Raw genomic sequence first — 21,972 nt, 5'->3', positions numbered from 1 at the left:
GTAACATAGACAAATATAATAGTTTCATACCATATCTAGCACTAGCTTTGACATTCACTCATCCACTTATTCATTTTATACCTATTGATATTTACTATGAGCAGGGTTCTGTGATAGGTGCTATAATGATGAGGCAATATGCAACAGTACATCAGAAATAGATCTGACTCTGAAGAAGCTTACTAATTCTCAGACAATAAGATACATTAAATAAATGTAAGTTGTGTTTCAAAATGTCTAAAATGGGTGTAGAACAAATATTGTGGAATTGAAAGAAGATGGGGCTACCCTAAGTAATAAGGAACAAAAGACTAGTGGAGTAAAACTTTGCATTTAAACTGGACAATAATTTATGCATAAGATTTGGACTTGTAGAGATTTGGAGAAGAGCAATTTAGGCCACTGATTCCCAAACTGGACTTGGAAAACAAGGTTCTGAAGAACATTGGAAATTCCACATAAAAATGGTTCTTGATTGTGCTGGAACTGACCTATTCTTTCTCAAATTGATTTCCTTCTCTCCCTCTACCATGTTTTATATTTCAAGAAGTTGCTCCTTGCAAATGACATTTCTCGGGCTCCCTTATCAATTTCCTTGTGGTTTGGTTTGGCCAATGCAGGCAGGGGTGGCAGATGAGGGGCCATGGAGAGACTAGGTCTTTCCTTCTCCCTCTACTTCAGACAATATCTCCAGTAGTGGCTGCATCCTTTTTGTGGTTCCAACTGCAGATAGATAGTCCCTCTCTCGCTGGTCCCAGCTTCTCTGGCTAGTCCTGGCTCTTGTGCCATGTGTTTCTTATCTACCGATGCATATTAAATTACCTTGAAACTTCAAGGCTTAAAACAACAAATATTTTATTATCTCCCACAATTCTTGAGGTTTAGTAATCTGAGAGTGACTTAGCCAGGTGATTATGGCTCAAGGTCTCTCATGAGGTTGGAGTTAAGATTTGGCTGGGGCTACAGTTATCTCAAGGCCAGAATAGGGCCAAAGAGTTCACTTCCAAGTTCACTCGCATGGCTGTTGGCAGGAAAATAGCTCCTAGCTGGCCACTGGCCAGAGACTTCAGCATTCTGCCAGGTGGCCTCCTCAGAGCTGCATATAACATGGCAGCTTGCTTTTCCACCAGGAAGCTACCCAAGAGATAGAGATGCCAGAATGGAAGCTGTAGTCTTTTTAATAACCTAATCTCAGAACTAACATACTATCACTTTTGCCACAGGATTTTGGTAACACAGACTAACTGTGATACAGTGTGGGAGGGGCACACATAAGGGTGTGAATACCAACAGGCAAAGATAATTGAGGGCCATTGTGGAGGCTGGCTACCATAGTCCATTCTCTCTCCCCAATGATTCAGGTTCCTCTCACATGTAAAATATACTTACTTTCTCTCAAAATCAGCAGAAGTCTCTTACAGCATCAGCTTGAAGTTAGCATGTCATCATCTAAATCAGGTCCCAGTACAGTTGAGGCTCCCTGGCTATCTTTCCTTAAGTATAGCTCCTTGAGTCCAGTCTCTCTCCCCTACAGAAACTAAGTGACAACCTAACTGTCCTCCATTTACCCAACATATAATGGTAAGACAGGCATTATAGGGTAACTGCTACAGATATTCCTGCTTAAAAAGAGAGAACAATGCAGGCACAGAGGAGTCACTGGTTCATCGCAATTCCTAAACCCAGCTGAGCAAATGCTAAGGGTTCCTTGATTAAGTCTCAAGGTCTGGGAATAATTCTCCCTGGCTATGAGGTTCATGTTCTGGGGTCTTGTCTTGGTTCTGACTTCTGTGTCATCTTCCCTTTTTGTGAAAGATAGCCTATGTTTATAGCTGAGGAATTTTCTCAGCCTACTTTTTGCCAGTAGAACTTTGAAAGACTGATGGCCTTTTTTCATTTTGTACTATCTCTATTTTTTTTGGTCCAAGATGGCAATGTTTCTGCATACACACTTCCTTTAAAAATTTTGTGAGTTTTCTGTAAATCTTATTGGAGTCCAATCTATTAGACAAAAGCTATACCTACAAATATTATTCTGATGAGATGCCTGAGGAATAATGATCTTTAGCTTCCTAGATGCTTTATCATTTCATTGAGAGACTATGTGAGACATACCTTTAATCTCCTTAGAAAACCTTTTACCTGAACAAAATAATACTCTGATACACAACCTTAATCTTTCTGAGACTTTGGCAAAAAGATTTACAGTCACACGATTGGCTTCATCTTTGGACTGTGTTTTACTGGCAATGCCCTGGACTTGATCTTTTCTCAGAAGCTATATCTTAATATTAGCATTGTTTACCATTTGGAGAGGCTGAGAATGTCCAAAACCAGCAAATTCCATCTCCTTTCTGTTGAAAGTTCTTCCTCTATTTTACCTCTCTCCTCCCACATGTTACTAAAGGTAACAAGAAGAAACCTTTGCTTGGAAATCTCTTTTGCTAGATCACCCAGTGCATTAGACATATTTTCTACCTTTCAGTTATGGCAGGCAAGAGTGTTGCTGAACTTTTTGCCACTGTATAATAAGGATACCCTTTCCTCTAGTAGCCAATAACATACCCTTATTTTCTTGCAAGCCTTCACCTGAAGCCTTATCAAAAATTGTGATACCTCTATTAACAGTTTCTTCAAGTACATTGGACTTTCATTAATACTGTCTCCAAAATCCACCACCCAGTTCCAAAGTCACTTCTGCATTTTAAGATTCTGTTACAGGAGAATACCATTTCCAGGCAGCAACAGCTACAGTAATTATCTTCTTCAATGTAACATATTATTCTGAAACTTAGCAGTTTAAAAAAAATAATATTTATTATCTAACACACTTTCTAAGGATCAGGAATCCTGGGACCTACTTGGTTATGTGGTTCTGGCTCAGGGTTTCTCATGAGGATGCAATCAGCCAAGATGTCAGCTAGAACTTCAGGTATCACAAGGCTTCACTGGGGCTGGAGAATCTGTCAAAAAATATATTATATCTGAGCAACACTACCTCCTCCCTTAGTCCCAAGAGCCCTAGAAGGTAGCATCTCCCTCATATTGTTCATCTACAGGTTGTCCCACGATTACCCTTTGAATTCCTCTAAAATATTAAAAACTAGTTCTCATGTCAGACTCCCTTTACTGAATTCCCTGCCATAGGTCTGTTTTCTGTTCTGGGTCCTGTTTCATATGTTAGTCAATTAAGTCTTGTTGAGTTGAACAAAGTTTTGTTTGAGATGAACAGATTTCTTTACAGTGGGACTTTTCAGAGCTCTTAATATGCTAAATATTGTCAATCTCCCTGAGAAATCTACAACAGACAGCATTTCCCAAATTCTTTTGATCACAGGCCCTACTTTTGTTTTGTTTTGTTTTTACATGAACTACCAGCTAGGATGCAAAAACCATGAATGAGAAACATCATAGTTCAATTGGAACAATGAGCCTGTAAAGGAAAGCAATAGGAAACATGGTGAGGAGAGGGTGGAGGTTAAATCACATAGGGCAAGGTGTTTGACCTTGGTCCTATAGGCCCTGGGGAGTCACTGAAGGTTGCCTGCTATTGGGTGCAAAGTTGGAATTGTTGAACTAAACTGTTTAATCATAGCAATACCCTTTATTTTTCTTTTATATGCAGAATTACCTAGTACAATTAATGATAAAGAGAAAAGAGGATTACATTTTAAGCCCTTTTCTTTCTATTGCCTTTATCTTTGCTTCAAAAGAGTTGAAGAAACTTGGCCCAAGCTTTAGATGTCCCACATTGTTTGGCTTATGCTTTCAATATGGTAGATGAATCTGAAAAAAAAAAAGGGGGGGGGGGAACCTTTAGAAGGAAAGAAAATGCTCCAACATATTCCCTAAAAAACAGCCTTGTCAGAGAAATTAAAAGATAGAGGAATTCTTTTGAAAAGAATTGGTGATATGAAAAGAAAACAGAAGTCTATCTCAGGGAAATAATGAGCTAGTAATTAGGAAGAAAATAGACATCTTTTCAGAAAAGCAATATTTAAGTGTTAGTGTGTACATGAGTTGCCTATTTCTTTTTTTTTTTTAATTTTTTTTATTTATTTACGATAGTCACAGAGAGAGAGAGAGAGAGAGACAGAGACACAGGCAGAGGGAGAAGCAGGCTCCATGCACCAGGAGCCCGACGTGGGATTCGATCCTGGGTCTCCAGGATCACGCCCTGGGCCAAAGGCAGGCGCCAAACCGCTGCGCCACCTAGAGATCCCGAGTTGCCTATTTCTGCAAAACAAATTACCCCAATCTTTGTGGCTCAAACAATAACATTTATTATCTCTCATAATTTCTGTGGCTGTTTGGTTCTAGCTTAGAGATTCTCATGAGGTTAAGTCAGATGGTGATTGGGGCTATAGTCACCTGAAGGCTTGAGTTAGGCTACCAGATCTGCTTCCAAGGTGGCTCACTCACACGAATGGCAAGTTAGTGCTGGCTCTTGGCAGTAGGCCTCAGTTTCTCTTCACACAGGTAAATTTTCAGAGGTCCTTGCACTCATGGTAACTGCCTTTCCCCAGAGCAAAGGACATAAGGGGCCGTGGCAAAAATTATAATGTCTTTTATTGTTTAGCCTCAGAAGGCCTACATTGTCACTTTTTTTTTTTTTTTTTTAAGATTTTTATTCATTTATCTGAGAAAAAGAGAGCACAAGTTGGGGGCAGAGGCAGAGAGAAAGGGAAGAGCAGACTCCTTGCTGAGCAGGGAGCCTGACGCAGGCTCAATCCCAGGATCCCAGGATCCCAGGATCATGACTTGAGCCAAAGGCAGATACTTAACCAACTGAGCCATCCAGGCACCCCTACACCGTCACTTCTATAGTAATCTATTTGTCACAAAAATCAGCCCTGACTCTATAGAAGAGATTACCAAGATATGAGGATCACTCTAGGTTATCTTGGAGGCTGGATATCTTTCTTTCTAGATGCCTCTGTTAATACTCTTTCCCTCAATAAAACTAATTTTAAAATAGATACATCTTGGATAGCCAGTCATATATGCCATACTGGAAACATCATATTATCTGGTCAAATTTTAAAGAATTTCAGTTCAAATGTAGCCAGTTTTCTAGATTCTGGTTATAAAAAAATGCATGAGATTTCCTACTGCAAAAGTTAAGCAAGTCAGGAGTCTCTCAAGAATAAGGATTTATCCCAATGCTGAAATTCATCATTGATGAAGAAAAGTAGTTCGTGGTCCTGGTTTTTTATTGTTCTGCTCATTGTAAACAAATTTATCCTTTTTGGGGTGGAGGGATTGGATATATGTAATAACTGACATGCTTGATTTTACAAGGTCTCTTTTTAAAAACAGAAAATTATATAAATAATCAGTAACTTTTTTTCATTTCAAAAGCCCAGGGATACCTAGGTGACTCAGTGGTTGAGCATCTGCCTTTCACTCAGGTCATGATCCTGGGGTTCTGGGACTGAGCCCCACATCAGGCTCCCTGTGAGGAGCCTGCTTCTCCCTCTGCCTATGTCTCTAACTCTTTCTCTGTCTCTCATGAATAAATAAATAAAATCTTAAAAAAAAAAAAAAAACCCAAACTGCATTCATCCAAAATCTGTATCTTTTAATGTGGGATGTTACTAAAAGTATGTGACCAGAACAAAGGCTACATTTTAATTAATAAAAAGACTTATATTCTTCTTATAAGAACAATCTTGACCTTTATATAGTTTTTTTCTGAGACTATTCCAAAAGTAAACCATTGCCCTTTCCCTCAATGATTTGCCAAATAGAGGCAGGATGATATATGAAAAGCACAAACTTTGGAATTAAAGATTCGAATCCTGACTGCTAGCTCTGTGTCCTTGTGCAAGTCACCAAACTTCTCCAAACCTCTGTTTACAAATCTGTAGAACAGGCATAACATAACTAAACTGAGGATTAGATGATGTAATATAGTTATAATACTTAGCAAAGTGCCTGTCAGAGTGAGGGTTCAATGAATAATAGCTACTATTAGCAATTTGGGCAAGCAATGCTACTTCCCATGAGTTCACCTTTCAGTCTTCAGTTTTTATCTACTTCTAGTGCTACATAGCATCTGTGATTAGTGAATTTTTTAAAGTTTTTATTTTCATTTCAGTTCATTAGCATACAGTGTTATATTAGTTTCAGGTATATGATGTTGTAATCAACAATTCCACACATCACCCAGTGCTCTTCAAGACAAGTGTCCTCTTTAACCTCCATCACCTATTTAACACATCCCCCCATCCACTCCCCTCTGATAACCATCAGATTGTTCTCTATAATTAAGAGTATGTTTCTTGATTTCTCTTTTTCACTATTATTTTTCTCCCTGTTTGTTTTGTTTCTTGAATTCCACATATGAGTGAAATCATATGGTATTTTCTTTCTCTGACTTACTTCACTTAGCATTGTACTCTAGCTCCATCCACATGGTTGCAAATGGCAAGATTTAGGGGTTTTTTAATGGCTGAATAATATTCCAGTGTGTGTGTGTGTGTGCGTGTGTGTGTATGTGTGTAACATCTTCTTTATCCATTCATCAATTAATGGACACTTGGGCTGTTTTCATTATCTCGGCTATTGTAAATAATGCTGCAATCAACATAGGAATGCATGTGTCCCTTTGAATTAGAGTTCTTGTATTCTTTGGGTAATACCCAGTAGTGTGATTGCTGGGTCATAAGGTACTTCTACTTTTTAAAAAGTATTTTATTTATTTATTTGAGACAGTGCGAGGGAGCACAAGCGGGGGGATGGCAGAGGGAGAGGGAGAAGCAGGCTTCCCCCTGAGCAGAGAGCCCGATGTGGGACTCAATCCCAGGACCCTGAGATTATGACCTGAACTGAAGGCAGACACTTAACTGACTGAGCCTCCCAGGCATCCCAAGGTAGTTCTATTTTTAACTTTTTGAACAACCTCCATACTTTTTTTCATCGTGGCTGCACCGGTTTGCATTCCCACCAACAGGGTACTAGGGTTCCTTTTTCTCCACATCCTCGCCAACATTTGTCATTTCTTGTGTTTTTTATTTTAGCCATTCTAACAGGTGTGAGGTGATATCTCATTGTAGTTTTGATTTGCATTTCCCTGATAATAAGTGATGATGAGCATCTTTTCATTTATCTGTTGGCCATCTGTATGTCTTCTTTGGAGAAATGTCTGTTCATGTTTTCTGTCCATTTTTTAACTGGATTATTTGTTTTTTTGGGTATTGCATGTAATACCTCTATTGGATGTGTCATTTGCAAATATCTTCTCCCATTCTGTAGGTTGACTTTTAGTTTTGTTGATTGTTTCCCCACTGTACAGAAGCTTTTAGTTTTGATGTAGTCTCAAAAGTTTATTTTTGCTTGTTTCCCTTGACAATATATCACTAATATTGTGATTAGTGATTTTAAAATGTTGAAATGAAGGAACTACCAAAATAAGAATGATTAAAAAGCTTAATTTATGGTTGTGCTGCTCCTTACTTTTCAGTTTTCTCTGGATGCAAAGCAGTCAATTCAATACTCAATTCAAATATGAACTAGACATGTCTAAAAATCTACTTTTCCTCATAAAAATGACCTTCAAGAAAAATAAGACACTGCAACACTACAAAATGATCACTAGATTGTAAATCTGGGCTTAATTTCCCCAAAGTTGGACTTTGGAAAATAAGTTTTATAAATCTTGAGACATTTTGAGAAGTATTGAATAAACTTTGGAGGTATTCACCTTTGTAGGACTCTTTCCCTCTACTTTCCAGATGCAAAAAGGGGAGAATACTTCCTCAAGTCTTTTTTATATATTCAAATGCAGAATAGCCATGACCAAAAGGATGAATTACAAAGAATAATCAGGAATCTAAATATGTACACATTTTGAATCAGCACTAAATGGGCTTGACAATTTCCGATGCGAAACTATTTCGTACTTTGCATATATTCATATGTTAACTGTTTTATATACTTTAAAAAACTTAAATAACACTTAGAAAACACAAAATGAGCAGGTCTGCCTTATAAAAAAGAAAACACAAGTAAATCAGATTAAGAATATGAGATTTTTTTAAAACATAATTTACAAAGCAGCTACAGATATTATTTTTTATTAAAAACTGTTAACACAGGGATGCCTGGGTAGCTCAGCAGTTGAGCATATCAGGGTGTGATCCTGGAGTCCCAGGATCCAGTCCCACATCGGGTTCCCCACAGGGAGCCTACTTCTCCCTCTGCCTATGTCTCTGCCTCTCTCTGTGTCTCTCATGAATAAATAAATAAAATCTTAAAAAAAAAACTGTTATCACAAAGTATTAGTATCGGCTTATATTCCTTTGTGCAACTCAGTGATGATTCATAATGGACCACACCCTATATGGATTTAATGGAATGCCATATAGCTACCAAAAATGGTAAGAGTCTCACTTATGTCTGTACATGGAAATGTGTATAGAGTAATATAAACGGGAAAGAAGAGACACAAAATAGCATATATCCTGTGATTAAACTATGAAAAATATATGCCTATATAATGTAGTACAGTGGAAAGGACAGTGGGAATCAGAAGAGCTGAGTTCTACTTGAAACACTTGGCTAGGTATTGATAACTCAGCAATTTATCTGCTTGTTCTCAGCTTCCTCAACTGTGAAATGAAGAATTTGATCTAGAATCAGTCTATAAAGAAGGCCATTCCCAGTGCTAAAGTTTGTGATTCCAGAGTTCAAAAATCTGGAGTGACATAAGTATAGTTGATTGTTTACTACCTTCTTTCCCATAAAGTTGTCTAGGTTAATAATAATTTTAAAAGGACACCACATGTCTTCAGTAAGACATAGGAGGGACATAATATTGATCAAAAAATAAGATTAAGTAACAGATAAATTACACGATTTTATTTAAACTTCACTTAAAAAAAGAAAAAGGCAATAGGAAGTCACTGAAAGTTTTGAAATAAAAAAGTGACATGATAGGGGCAGCCCGGGTGGTTACTGGTTTAGCGCCGACTTCAGCCTGATCCTGGAAACCCGGATCGAGTCCCACATCAGGCGCCCTGCATGGAGCTTGCTTCTCCCTCTGCCTGTGTCTCTGCCTCTCTCTCTCTCTGTCTCTCTCATGAATAAATAAATAAAATCTTAAAAAAAGAAGTGACATGATAAAAGTAGCATTTTAAACCAGACAGTGGTGTACATCATATCTGAAAACAAGAGAGAATAAAGGCAGAATGATCCATCAAAGGGTGATTGAGAATAAACTAAGTATGAAGTGGGGAGGGCTTGAACTTGGGAGGGCACATCATTTATTCATTTACATATTTGGCATTTATGGACATTCAGTGGGTTAAGTGCAGGGGGACCAAAGATATTGTGGATACACAATCATTCTCCATCCCCTTTCCCAATTTAATTTCCTTCATAGAATTTATCATTATCTGAAGTTGTATTGATTTGTTTTTTTTTTTATCATTTTGTTGTCTATTTCACCCTCCAGAATATAAATTCCTCGAAGGCAGAGAGTACCGTGTATATAGTTACTCAATAAATATTTGCTGAATAAAAGAGTAAGTGAAAATTATATTGAATCTTACAGATAGAGTCAAATATATTTTCTGGCATATGTGTATGGCTTTGTAGATTCAGGCTAATTTAGCAGGAAAGGCCCTCACAGACCCTCCTGCTGTGTTTATGATACAATTAACTTAAGAAATTATTCTTAAAAAAAAAAGAAATTATTCCTATGACTGCCCTCTTTTCAGCCTACTACTAAAGTATTTTCCAATAAATTTTGCTTCCCTTCTGTTCAGAAATCCTTCTTTCTTTGATACAAATGAAGCTAGAAGAAAGAGATTATCTGTGCTTTACTCTCAGTTCTTTCTGAATTATTTATGTCCAGATATTTGATTATTAATTTGATACAGTGATTGAATACCTGCTAGCTCATTTTTTTGCAACTTCAGTTTACAAACTTGGCTGAAGTTAAAAGTTACCAAATACCTCTCTCAAAACTGTTGGGAGATGGGACAGAGGTGAGGGTCAGAGCCAGGGAGAAGAGTTCACAAGGCCAACAATTAGCAATGTATTCTCTACCCCAATATCTGTGGTTTTTTTACTGGCTTTAGAACTTCTCACTTCAGCCATCAGACTCCAACACTCCTTTCTCTGAGCAATAATACTCGAATCTGCTTCCCTTAAAAGTAATAGCATTTCACCTTTGTAGAGCACTTGAGAGTTTACAAGATTCTTTCTACCCTCATACCCCCATGATCTTGCTTAAATCTGATTTAATCTCTTTATTCTCATGCAGGGTATTTATTACAAGCTTTTCTAGAACTAAGGGGAAAGCTTGAGTAAGATGTGGGAAAAGGAAGTTCGTAAACAGTGAGTTATGAACTGATGAAATGGTAACACCATAACCATGATGAGACTGATGCTGTTTCGACTGGCCCAGGTTCTTTGCATAGAGCTGATTTGTTACCTTCCAAGGGCTGAGGTTCTCTTTTGCCCTCTGCAGCCTGGCATCCATAATTAGTTGTGTTGGAAGGCTGACACTACTACAAAGGACATGAAGGACCTTCTTGTCTCTCAGTCTAGCTGGTACCTGGCTCTGTCTTCCTTGCAAGCTGAAAACTGGCAGTTTTTCATCTAATTTCTCCCCTCCAGATAATCTTTCCATTAACTGGGCCTTATCACCTATTAGGGACCTTGTGCTGCCTGAGAAAGAAATGACTCTTCCTTTTGTGCTGACATCTCTTCCCTAAGTTATTTTTCCTATTCTGACCTCAGACTATTTCTAAATTTTCTTTTTGTTGCTTCTGTTTTTCCAATATTTCCTGCAACTGTACTTGTTGATTCTCTTCTCATCTTGTGTGTGGGCAGCTGATAACCTGTTCTGTCCCATTATCTCAGCTTAATGATTCCACCTACTTTCTTGGATATTAATCACCAGGTGGCCTGGGAAACCATGACTTCCCAAAGTTATCTCATTATATTTTTACCAAGGCCAGCCCAATACCTTAGAGACCCTGGTAATAAAATAATAACAACAATTACCATTATTAAGTACTTACTGATATGTACCACCAGGCAATTTACACAAATGATTTTATTTAATCCTTCACACAACCTTATGAAGTTAAACTTAAACGGGTAGGTCAGCAGAAGCTTTATTTGCATAACTGTAAATAAATACCACATATAAAAGATAGTGACCAGATATGTTGGGGTATATGACTAGTCCTATACAGTAAGACTCCCATGCTCTCAGGACATACTTAATGGAGATTGTACCATATGTTGAAAAAACTTACCCTGAGTGGAGGGAGACAAATCCTGGGGTATGTTTACTAAATCTAGAGACTGCAGATAAAACCTATACTAATATTTCTTATGGAAGTTAGTTACATTGATAGCCTTCAATCAACCATCCCTCCATATATCCTTATGTAGTACCCTCCCCTCAGGGCTGGGCCTATCACTTGTTTTTAAGAATAGAATATTCTTAAATGTAGAATAGTAGTAGAAGTGACACTGTGCCTGTTCCAGGCCTAAGCCTTAAGAATTTTGCAGCTTCCACTTTTATGCTTTTAGGAGTCCTGAGTCACCATTTGATAAGTTCACATAGAGAGGGAAAAGCCCTGAGACTACATGGTAGGAAAGAGAGGTCTTACCTCGTCAGCATTCCAGCTAAGTTTGGCCTTCCAGACATGCCCAGTGAGGTGTCAGATACAGGAGTGAAGCCATCCTGGAGATTTCCAGCCTCAGTTGCCATCTGACTACAGCCATGTGAGAGATTCAAAGGAGACCAGCAGAACTGACAAGCAGAGCACCAACCAAATAATCATGAGAAATTAAAAAAAAAAAAAAAAGATTGCTGTTTTAAGCCACTAAATTTTAGGGCAGTTTATTAAGCAGTAATAGATAACCAAAACACTATTAAGTTAATAATGTTAAAGATTGTGGTTAGTAAAAAAAAAAAGATTATGGTTAGTTTGGAGTCCCATTAGATAATATTCAGTCAAGAGGCTAAGAATACTAGAATCTGGGCACTTAGGTGGCTCAGTCAGTAAAGCGTCTGCCTTTGGCTCAGGTTATGATCTTAGGGTCCTGGGATCGAGTTCTGCATTGGGCTCTCTGCTCAGTGGGGAGTCTGCTTCTCCCTCTACCTCTCCCCCTGCTTGTGCTCTCTGTCTCTCACGCTTGTTCTCTCTTTCTTTCAAATAAATAAATAAAAATCTTAAAAAAAATAAAGGCAAACCAGAATCCTACCTTAAACCATAGCCACCCCCTCCCACCTCGAAGGTCTGGAGGGAGAAATATATACAGGAGACAGTGGCAAAAGAAAACAACACTTGCATTTTAGCTATTCTTGCTCTCTCTGATAAGGTAGTCTGAGAATACATGCCTAGAGCTGGAGGTTTATAGGGACTTTTTTTTTTTTTTAATTTTACAGGGTCAAATGAAAAATATTTAGCTACCAGGAAAGCCAGGAACCCAACTAATCAAAATAGACACTAGATGAACCAGGCTGTACCCTCACAGTGTAACTACAACTTGGCTATTCCCTCTCTCTAAGCCTGAGGGCAGGCCTGGGTTGGAGGGTCACTCAGTACTATGGGAACAAAAATAGAAGAGCCTAGAGAGATCCATACCCATGTGTGATCCAAGCACATCGTGCATGATCCTGACTGCATGGGAAAATGACCTTGTCTTGGAATCTAACCATCCAGGTTAGCCACTTTTGTCAATGGAGGATGGGGGAAACAAGAAGAGTGATAAGGAAGAAACTATAGAAGTGTCCCTTTCCCTAGACCCTTTCCATACTATCTCATTTAATCCTCATAGTAACTCTGAAAGGTAGAAATTTTTCTTGCTATATTACCCGTGAGAAAATGAAATACTAGAGAGGTTGAATGACTTGTCTTAGGAATTACAAGGGTGGGTTGGAGGAGGTTGAGAAGGAGAGATGATTTTTGAGTATGGCACATTGTGAAATCACTTACATTGTCATCTCAGTTGTTTTCTGTTCAAGTGAAAAACAAAGTCAAAGGAAACTGCTGTACTCTTAGAGGCACCGAAGGAAACAGGGCCCAAAATCACCCTTTTTTGTGGCTTGATCATAGCACAGGTGGGAAGAAGTCATCTCTTTCTACTCTAGCAGAGAAGTAGCTGCATGCCAGCTGTGGTTGGTGATATGAGTCAGTGAATAGCCACTCAGAAATGCATGTGAAACCTCCCTTTTCCACAGAAATCCCTGAGAGATACAGAAGGGACCTGAGGTTCTAAAGATCTCCTTGCAGAGGCTGCTACTGTCCATGTGATCTGATTGTATTGTTAAACTAGAGTGGCCTGGAGAAATGTCTGCTATGCAAACATCACATCTCTGACAGAAAACTCTATGTTTGTTCCACCCCCACATTCTCCATTCAAGTTCCCAGAAGCTTGCACTTATCCTCAAAAGATGTTTCCAGACAAGGCTTACTCAACTTCGGTTTTTCAGTAGGGTAAGATTATTTTGTTTTGTTTTGTTTTCATTTCTTTAAACTTGGCTGACCATTCTCATTCTACCCTAGGCTGGTGTATAAAAGCCAGTCATGGACCACATACCTTTTCCCATTCACTTTTCACCTGCTTGTTCTTTCTCTCCTAATCTTTGATTCTTGGCCCTCTATGCCAATTTGACATTTGCATCTCTCTTTCTTTGTGCCAACTCCACTTCATTCTCTGCTGGGTTATACTTTCTCCTTCAGGCCACTTGTACTTTGACCGCTTGCCCAGTTTTCAGTTATATTAATTCCTCTGGCTTGGTATCCTATATTGACTTAGCTGAAAATCTTAATATTAAGGTCCTGTACTGCAGAATTCCACCAGCCAATGGGTGGCATGTATTGTCCAAGCTCTGTGCCTGCAGAAAGAAAACTATCTGATAAAAACAATGGCAGAATAGGGGAAAGAGTTGTTTTTAACCTGCACTTGCTGCCACTGCAAGCCAAATTTCTACCTGCCCGCCTCTGCACCATTTTTCTTCTGGCTCCAAGAGATTTAGGAAGGATAAAAAATATATATATAACCCTTGGTTATGACAACTTTGGAAACTGTTTGGCAGTATCTACTAAAACTGAACATATGCATATACTTTTACTAAACAATTCTACTTCTAGGTACATTCCCAACAGAAATGCATACATATGTTCACCAAAAGACATGTACAAGAATGTTCATAACAGGACTATTCATGGGAGCTAAAAACTGGAAACAATCCAAATGTCCAATAGCAGTAGAACAGACAAAGAGTAGTATATTCATACAATGTGCTAATATAACAATGAAAAAGAACAGACTACTGCTATGCATGACAGACAACATGGATAAATCTTACATACACTATGTTGACCCCCCCAAAAAAAAACCACACACAGAACACATAATATATATCTAATTTATATAAAATTCTAAAACAGACAAAACTAATCACTGTTGTTAGAAGAGTGATTATCGTATGGGGAGTGGTAACCAGGTGGGGACACCGGATTGGACGCTGATAATGTTTGTTTCTTAATCTGGGTACTGATTAACTAATGTGTTCACTTTGTGAAAATTCATCCAGCTGTACACTTGTGATTCACAGATTTTCCTATATATGGCCTACGTGAATAAAGTGAATGACAGAAAGAAAATTTTCCTTGCTTTCTCCTGAAAATGTAGTTCTAAAGAACACTCAAGTTTAGTGGCTGAGTAAATGGGTCTCCTTGTGTTCCTACTTGTCATTTTGAAAAACCTAGCAATTCCTATTAACCTATAAAACTTATATATTACTCTGCTATAATGAAGACATCTCTCACAGCCTCCTACCTCCAAGTGGACATCATGGTATTTGGCAGGACATGATCAGAGGTATGGCACACAGCCAACGTTATACAGATCTCCACGTATTGGTTTCCAGGAAGAATGGAAGAAACATAATCTTGGGCCTATCTCTAAGAAGGAGTTGGGGGTATTCTGGGACAAGTTAACCAGTTGGCTGGATAAGACAGCTTACAGGCTGCAGAGCATAGGGTCACAGCAAATTTGGATGCTGTCAAGGGTTAAACCTGTAATAGATGACCATAGAGATTATCTTAATGAATTATATGGCCAGTGACACTAGGCAGAGAATCAGAGGGTAGATATAGGACAACAGGATGAAAATGGAGACCATCAGGACAGAGCAAACAACTTGGTTAAAAAAAAAAGAGAGAGCAAGCATGGGAATAAGCAGCCAAAGGCTTTAAAAAAATTATTTATTTAAGTTGGGGAGGGGTAGAGGGAGAGAGTCTTAAGCAGACTCTGCACTGTACACAGAGTCTGACATTGGGGCTTGACCCTCTCATGACCCTGAGATCAGGATCTGAGCTCAAGAGAAAAGTCAGACACTTAACTGACTATACCACCCAGGCATCCCTACAACCATGGACTTTTAATAGGGCCTTTACAGCCTGTATGGATTGGGATAGAAGTATGAAAGAGCTGAGCTGTTCTAGACAAAAACCCTATACACTTTCTACTACTATCTAGCTTCCCTTTCTGGGCTCTTTGTTTTGGTGACATTCTTCACTCATGTCCTACCTCCTAGTTTCTAGGATTTTGGTTCCTTGAACATTTCTCAGCCCTGCTGGCTTCTATAATTTGGGCATCTCCCATCATCTGGGGTGAGAAATCCCACACTTCAATAGGAGCCAATAAGCTCCTGCCCCCAACCTCTGAATCTCCCAGCCCCTCATAGGTCAACAATATCCTCTCCTTCAGTCACCATCACCCTACGAGGATCCTGGATAGAAAGAGGGTGAGGATCCTGGATAGAAAGAAAAAGAGCAGCTGGAACCAAGCAAGGCTATTTCCTCAGAACTCAAGATCTTATCTTTGCTGCTAGAGTCATCACACACCTCCTCTGAAACTCCATCCTGGTACAGTCTGTTCCCTTTTGGACCATGTTGCTGTACTTGGCAAACCTATATAAATTGGCATGGAAATTTGTAATGAGGTCCACTAGTGTTTGTCTTCCATGATGGGAATTCTTTCCTTCAACTTCTTCATTAGCTCCCTCTTTTCCCATTTGTACTGGTTCCAAACCTTGGCACCACTCTAGGACAGTAAGGGTAATAGGCAATCTATTCTGGTCTCTATAGGATGCTACCCTACCAGGCCACCTTTGTCTCATTTTATCCAATCTGGATAGAATAATCAAAATTCTCTTTGCTTCTATAGTATTTCTTGCTGTTTATGTGGCTATTTGACATTCTTTTTCTTAAAAGATTTTTACAGGATGAGCACTGGGTGTTATACTATATGTTGGCAAATCGAACTCCAATAAAAATATACAAAAAATAAAAATAAATAAATAAATAAAATATTTTATTTATCTATTCATGAGATAGAGGGAGACGAGAGAGAGGCAAAGACATAGGCAGAGGGAGAAGCAGGCTCCCTTTGGGGAGCCTAATGCAGGACTCAATCCCAGTATCCTGGGATCATGCCCTGAGCCAAAGGCAGATGCTCAACCACTGAGCCACCCAGGTGCCCTGAAACCTAACATCTGAACCAGCAGCAGCAATACAGAGTAATAGAAGTCTATATTTTGGAAACTGATAAAATGGGATTGAATTCCTGGATCTATCTATCATTTTCTAGCTAGAAGACTTTGGACAATTTAATCGACCTTTTTAAGCCTCACTTTTCTCATCTGCAAAATAGTGCTCTAGTCTTGAACAGTTGTTGGGAACAGTAAGTAATACTGTATGAGGATAAACTCTACCTCGTACAAACTACTAAATAAATACTGGTTGTTATTGTTGTAAGATTTGTCTTAAGAACAGGCATTAACTACCTTCCAGTTTCTGAATAGTGTTAAGGAGTCTAGCTGATCTGAAAAAGAAAATGCATTTGCTGAGAAGCACACAAATGAATCCCTCTCTATGACTGTCTACCAAGAGAAGCACAAACAGTAACTTCTGCAAAGAAACACATTCTGAAGAATGTGCAGAAGAATGCAATTCAAGAATACAAACTAAGCACCAAAATTACATTATTCATTAAAAAACACAAATATTAAGAAATTGATAGGGACGCCTGGTGGCTCAGTGGTTAAGCATCTACCTTCAGCTCAGGGCGTGATCCCAGAGTCTTGGGATCAAGTCCCACATCAGGCTCCCCACAGAGAGCATGCTTCTCCCTCTGTCTATGTCTCTGCCTCTCTCTGTGTGTCTCTCATGAATAAATAAATAAAATCTTTTTAAAAAGAGAGAGAAATTGATAAAATCAAGAAAAAGTCACAGTCCTAAAATATTATTGATCTCAATAAATGGCTTTTTGACTGTGGAAGGATCTAAAAGACGCTGGCTCCAACATAGTATATGTTTGGTCTACCTATAGAGAATCCTAGAGAGAAATAGTATGTATGTTGAATGTTGCAGCAGATCAAGGGTATGAGAGAACTAGGCCTCAACAAGAAATGTAATGGTTTGGGCAGCAATAAGACAAAAGCCAATTAATCAACAAAAATCAAGAATGAGTAAATAAATTTCTGAGGGCAGAACAAGATAAGATGACCAAAGTACATACAGTCTGCAGGGGGAAGATCTATTGATCAATGAAAAACAGTTGGCCTCAGAAAGGGTCACAGGAAATGTGGCAGAGGCAGAGTCAGAAGAACAGACAGTCCCCAGACCCCAGCGAAGAATTCTCAGTATAGAAGCAACATGCTCTTTTAGCCTCAACAAAGCCATTACAGTTCTCTCACCCTAGTGAGAATATATTTTTTTGTGTGAGAATACATTTTTAGTGAACCTGGTCTGTAGCCTTGCTGGTAATTATAACTAGATGGTTAGGAGTGGGAATGAGACTTGACAAAGTTCCCTGGGCTGTCTTGGCTAGCTTCTTGAATACAGGTATATCTGAGTGTCATTGATGGAAAGAGGACTTGATGGATCATGGATCTGATCAGTAAATCTCCATGGGCAGTCCTCAGGTCCATAGCCTTTCCAGTTAATAAAATGGTCAGATTATCTTTCTAAGAAAAATATTTAGTGTGTCTAGCAGTGTCTAGCAGTCTTCCTGGTTATACACCACAGTGGGGGAAATAGAAGCAGCATTCTGTCCTTGGAACATCTTTTCCTTTTAGATGTGCAATGCCAACTACATCTTTATAGAGTTCCAGAAAGTCAGTCTTAAAGCCCCCGAAGGAATCTTTTGTCGATGAGCTAAGTTAATTTCCACAGAAAATTTGGGAGGCCACATTGCATACTAGAAAGAGTATGAGTTTTAGTGTCTGAAAAATCTAGTGTGAATTCCAGCTTTACCCCTTATCAGCTGGGTGACTTTGCACAAATTATGTAATCACTCTGAGTCTCAGTTTCCCCAATATGAAATGGAGATAATATCTATTGGAGAGTTGATTAATATCTATTAATCTATTAATAGATATTAATCTATCTATTAATTGATTAATATTAACATCTCACTATACCTGACACATTGAAGCTAATGGCACTCAGTAAATGATAATTTTTTTTCCTTTCTGTTGATTTTTTTAAAAAGATTTTATTTATTTATTCATGATAGACATAGGAAGAGAGAGAGAGAGGCAGAAACACAGGCAGAAGGAGAAGCAGGCTCCATGCCTGGAGCCTGACATGGGACTCGATCTCGGGGCTCCAGGATCATGACCTGGGCCAAAGGCAGGCGCCAAACCGCTGAGCCACCCAGGGATCCCCTTTTCTGTTGATTTTTAATGGACAAAGCCATATCATTTCTTACAGTAAGGTTCCCTCCATCTAGCAATACTTGTGCTTTTTATAAACATACTTGACTCCTATCTTGATCCTAGATGTTCTTGTAGGAACATAAAAGGATTTGTAACTTGAGTGTGTAACTACAGAATAATTGTTCCCCCAAAATGCCCATCTCCTAATCCCTATAACCTGTGAATATATTACCTGGCTTGGCAAAAAGGATTTGGCAAATGTATTAAGGTTAAGCACCTTGAAATGGGGAGATTATTTTGGATTATATAGGTGGGCCCAACTTAATCACATGAGTCCTTAAAAGCAGCAAACCTTTCCCAGCTGAAGTCAGTGAAAGAGAGATGTGACTATGAAGAAGGGTCAGAAATATTTTTTTTTTTTTGTCAACACACAAAAATCAATTGTATTCTGGAGACCAGCAAGGAACAACTGGGAACCAAAATTAGAAAAACAATACCACTTACAATAGTTCCAAGAAAATAAATACTTAGCTATAAATCCAACAAATCTTGTACAGGATCTGTATACTGAGGAAGGATCAGAAAGATTTGATGTGAAAAGGGCTCAATACACATTGCTGGTTTTGAAAATGGAAAAGCATGGGGTGTCTGGCTGGCTCAGCTGGAGGAGTGTGGGGCTCTTGATGTCAAGGTTGGTAGTTGGAGCCCCATGTTGAGTGTAGAAATTACTTAAAAATACAATCTTAAAAATAATAATAAAATGGAAAAGCGTACCATGAACCAAGAAATGCAGAGATCTATGTAAGCTAGAAAGGGCTAGGAAACAAATTCTTCCCTAAAGCCTCCAGAAAAGAACAAAACCCTTCTAATACCTTGATGTTAGCCCAGTGAGGCCATGTCTAACTTCTAGCCTATAGAACTGTAAGATCATAAATTTGTGTTGTTTAAGCCCTAATGGCATGGTAATTTGTTATGGTAACAATAGAAAACCAATATATACAGACATTGGAAAGGGCTCAGGACCATGGGAATAATGGACAGTATGGCTGCTCAATTAACCAACTGCTGATGCTTTTGGTGCAAAAAACAAAAACAAAAACAAAAAAAAAAAACAACTGCTGAACCATAATAACTAAGTAATAATAATTATTGATAATATGATGAAAATTACCTTCACAACTCCTCATAATATTATTCTAAAGTATTTCTTTCTAATCTTCAATTTTATTTATTTTTTTAAAGACATTTATTTGAGAGAGAGTGCACGTGGTGGAGAGAGGGGCAGAGGGAGAAGGAGAGAAAATCTCAAGCAGACTCCCTGCTGAGTGTGGAGCCCAATGTGGAGCTCAATCTCACAACCCTGAGATGATGACCTGAGCGGAAATCACAATTTGGATGCTTAACCAAACCATCCAGCTGTTCCAAGCCATTTGTCTAATCTTCAATTTTAAAAAGTAGATGTGACTAAGCGAATCTGGTTATCATTGCTCAAGAGTAATAAGAGGATTTTCTTAAAATGTGAGGAAAAAAATACGACATTCATGGCTGGAGTTCTAGATAGAGCATAAGATTTGTTTCCACTCTGAATTCAATCATGTCAGGACATCTCCATCACTGGCCATCACTCTGTTCACAGAAAGCGATAATGTGCTTCATGGGAAAAATAGCTAGATTCCTTAGAGCTCATGTGCTTTCCTCAAACTCCCAAAGCTTAGACTCTAAAGAGCAGCAATTCACTCAAGTTACCTAGTAATAAATGTTTTATTGTAAAGATGCATATTCATAAAATCACAGGGAAGGATGAGCAATCAGGGTCAGAAAGAACAGGAATAGGAGGATGGCAATGGATTCAAGGAAGTTCCAAGACCTCAGCCAAAGGGTTTTGTGAATCTTTACTCTCAGATGACTCAGCTACTCCTTGTATGTCTGCTACACTCTCCACTCACTACTGTCTGGCTTTCTTACCATCTACTCTGTGTGCCTTCTCTGCATCATAGGTTCTGTTTACTCATAACTTGGCTTACTCATAACCTGACTTAGTCAAACCTGACTCATTCAAGTCCCCTCCTGACTTCCCCAACTTCTTCTAACCCCATAGCCTTTCTGCTTTATTCATGCATTTATTAATTTGAAAAATACCTATTGAGCAATTACAGTGTGCTCCCATGCAGTTTATTGTCTAGTCAGAGAGAAAGACATTAATCAGATTATCACAAAAGTGCTCCAGGCACATTCTAATTGCCTCGGTTTATTTGTTCAAACCAGGCCTCAGTTGCTAAACTCTCCCTGAGCTGGCCATCTTCAGAAGCAGCAGCAATAGGCTGTCAGGTCTACATGTCCACAACATCCAGACAGTGCTGACTGGACTAAGGGTTGGCACTTGACCAAGGACAATTAATACATGGCTGATCAGCAACCTGCAGTTTAACTCAAATTGATAAGCTTCCCTTGGAAGGAAGAAATTACAATGCCGCAGACATTATATAGAATTGACAAGTTTACTATTGAGAGATAAACCTTACACGCCAGAGGAGTAATCTAAATGCAGAAGTACTTCACCCACAGGGAACTTTCTTATTCATTAGATAGAAAGTTAGAGGGCACTTGTTTGATTCAGGGACTCTGGGTGCAGGGCATAGAGCAGGCGTGGTTTTGAACATAGCAGAGGGCTATGTTAATCACTCAAATGATAACCAGAGTGAGCTTCAGGAAATTCTACCAAATCCCTTGCAGGAAAGCAGCATAGCCTTAGATAGGGGTAAATCAGTGATAGTTTCCAAGAAATTTGCTTCCTGGGCTGACAAGAACAAAGTGGCAGGAGCAAGAGGCCTTTGGGTTCTCTGGTCCCTAGTCTGGGCCTAAGTGCGACAGGTTTCAGCATAGCACTAGCTCCTTATGCCAATCTCAGAACCATTGTGTATACCTTAGGCAGTTCTCAATGAAGCTTTCTATGCAAAGGCATCATGGCAGAACTATAACACATGACCTTGACGTCCTCTGCTGGAACTCACTGATAGGAATATCACTGTGTAGAAAGTGATATTAAGCAGCAGCTCCCCATATTGTTGATTATGGGTTAGCAACAAAGTTGGCATGACTTGGTAATCTACAGGTGCTGTGTTGCATTACTGATGTGGTTGAAAAAGAGGTCAGGACCCAGAGATGTTGAATAGTGACAGCATTTTCTAGAAGGTGGATTGACTAAAGCGCTGATGGTTCCTGAGAGTTTATGTATTTTGGTTTTTGGAACAGGATGTTACCACATTTGTTCT

The 21,972-nt window shown here is 38.9% G+C and overlaps 1 long non-coding RNA gene across 2 annotated transcripts in view; it reads left to right on the top strand.

Annotated features, from left to right (window-relative positions):
• Positions 1-21,972, top strand: part of LOC118355644 (uncharacterized) — a 51,795-nt gene that overhangs the window by 6,611 nt on the left and 23,212 nt on the right. Inside the window, exon 4 of one of the 2 annotated variants that reach the window (XR_004818475.2) lies at positions 9,458-9,527. The exons of the other annotated variant lie outside the window; for it this stretch is intronic. This is a non-coding gene — a long non-coding RNA (uncharacterized LOC118355644). The remainder of the gene's footprint in view (positions 1-9,457; positions 9,528-21,972) is intronic. 2 annotated transcript variants of the gene reach the window in all.

This window comes from Canis lupus, chromosome 9, assembly GCF_003254725.2.
Source record: "Canis lupus dingo isolate Sandy chromosome 9, ASM325472v2, whole genome shotgun sequence".
Classification (NCBI taxonomy): domain Eukaryota; kingdom Metazoa; phylum Chordata; class Mammalia; order Carnivora; family Canidae; genus Canis; species Canis lupus.
This window is presented reverse-complemented; position numbering and strand designations above follow the sequence as displayed.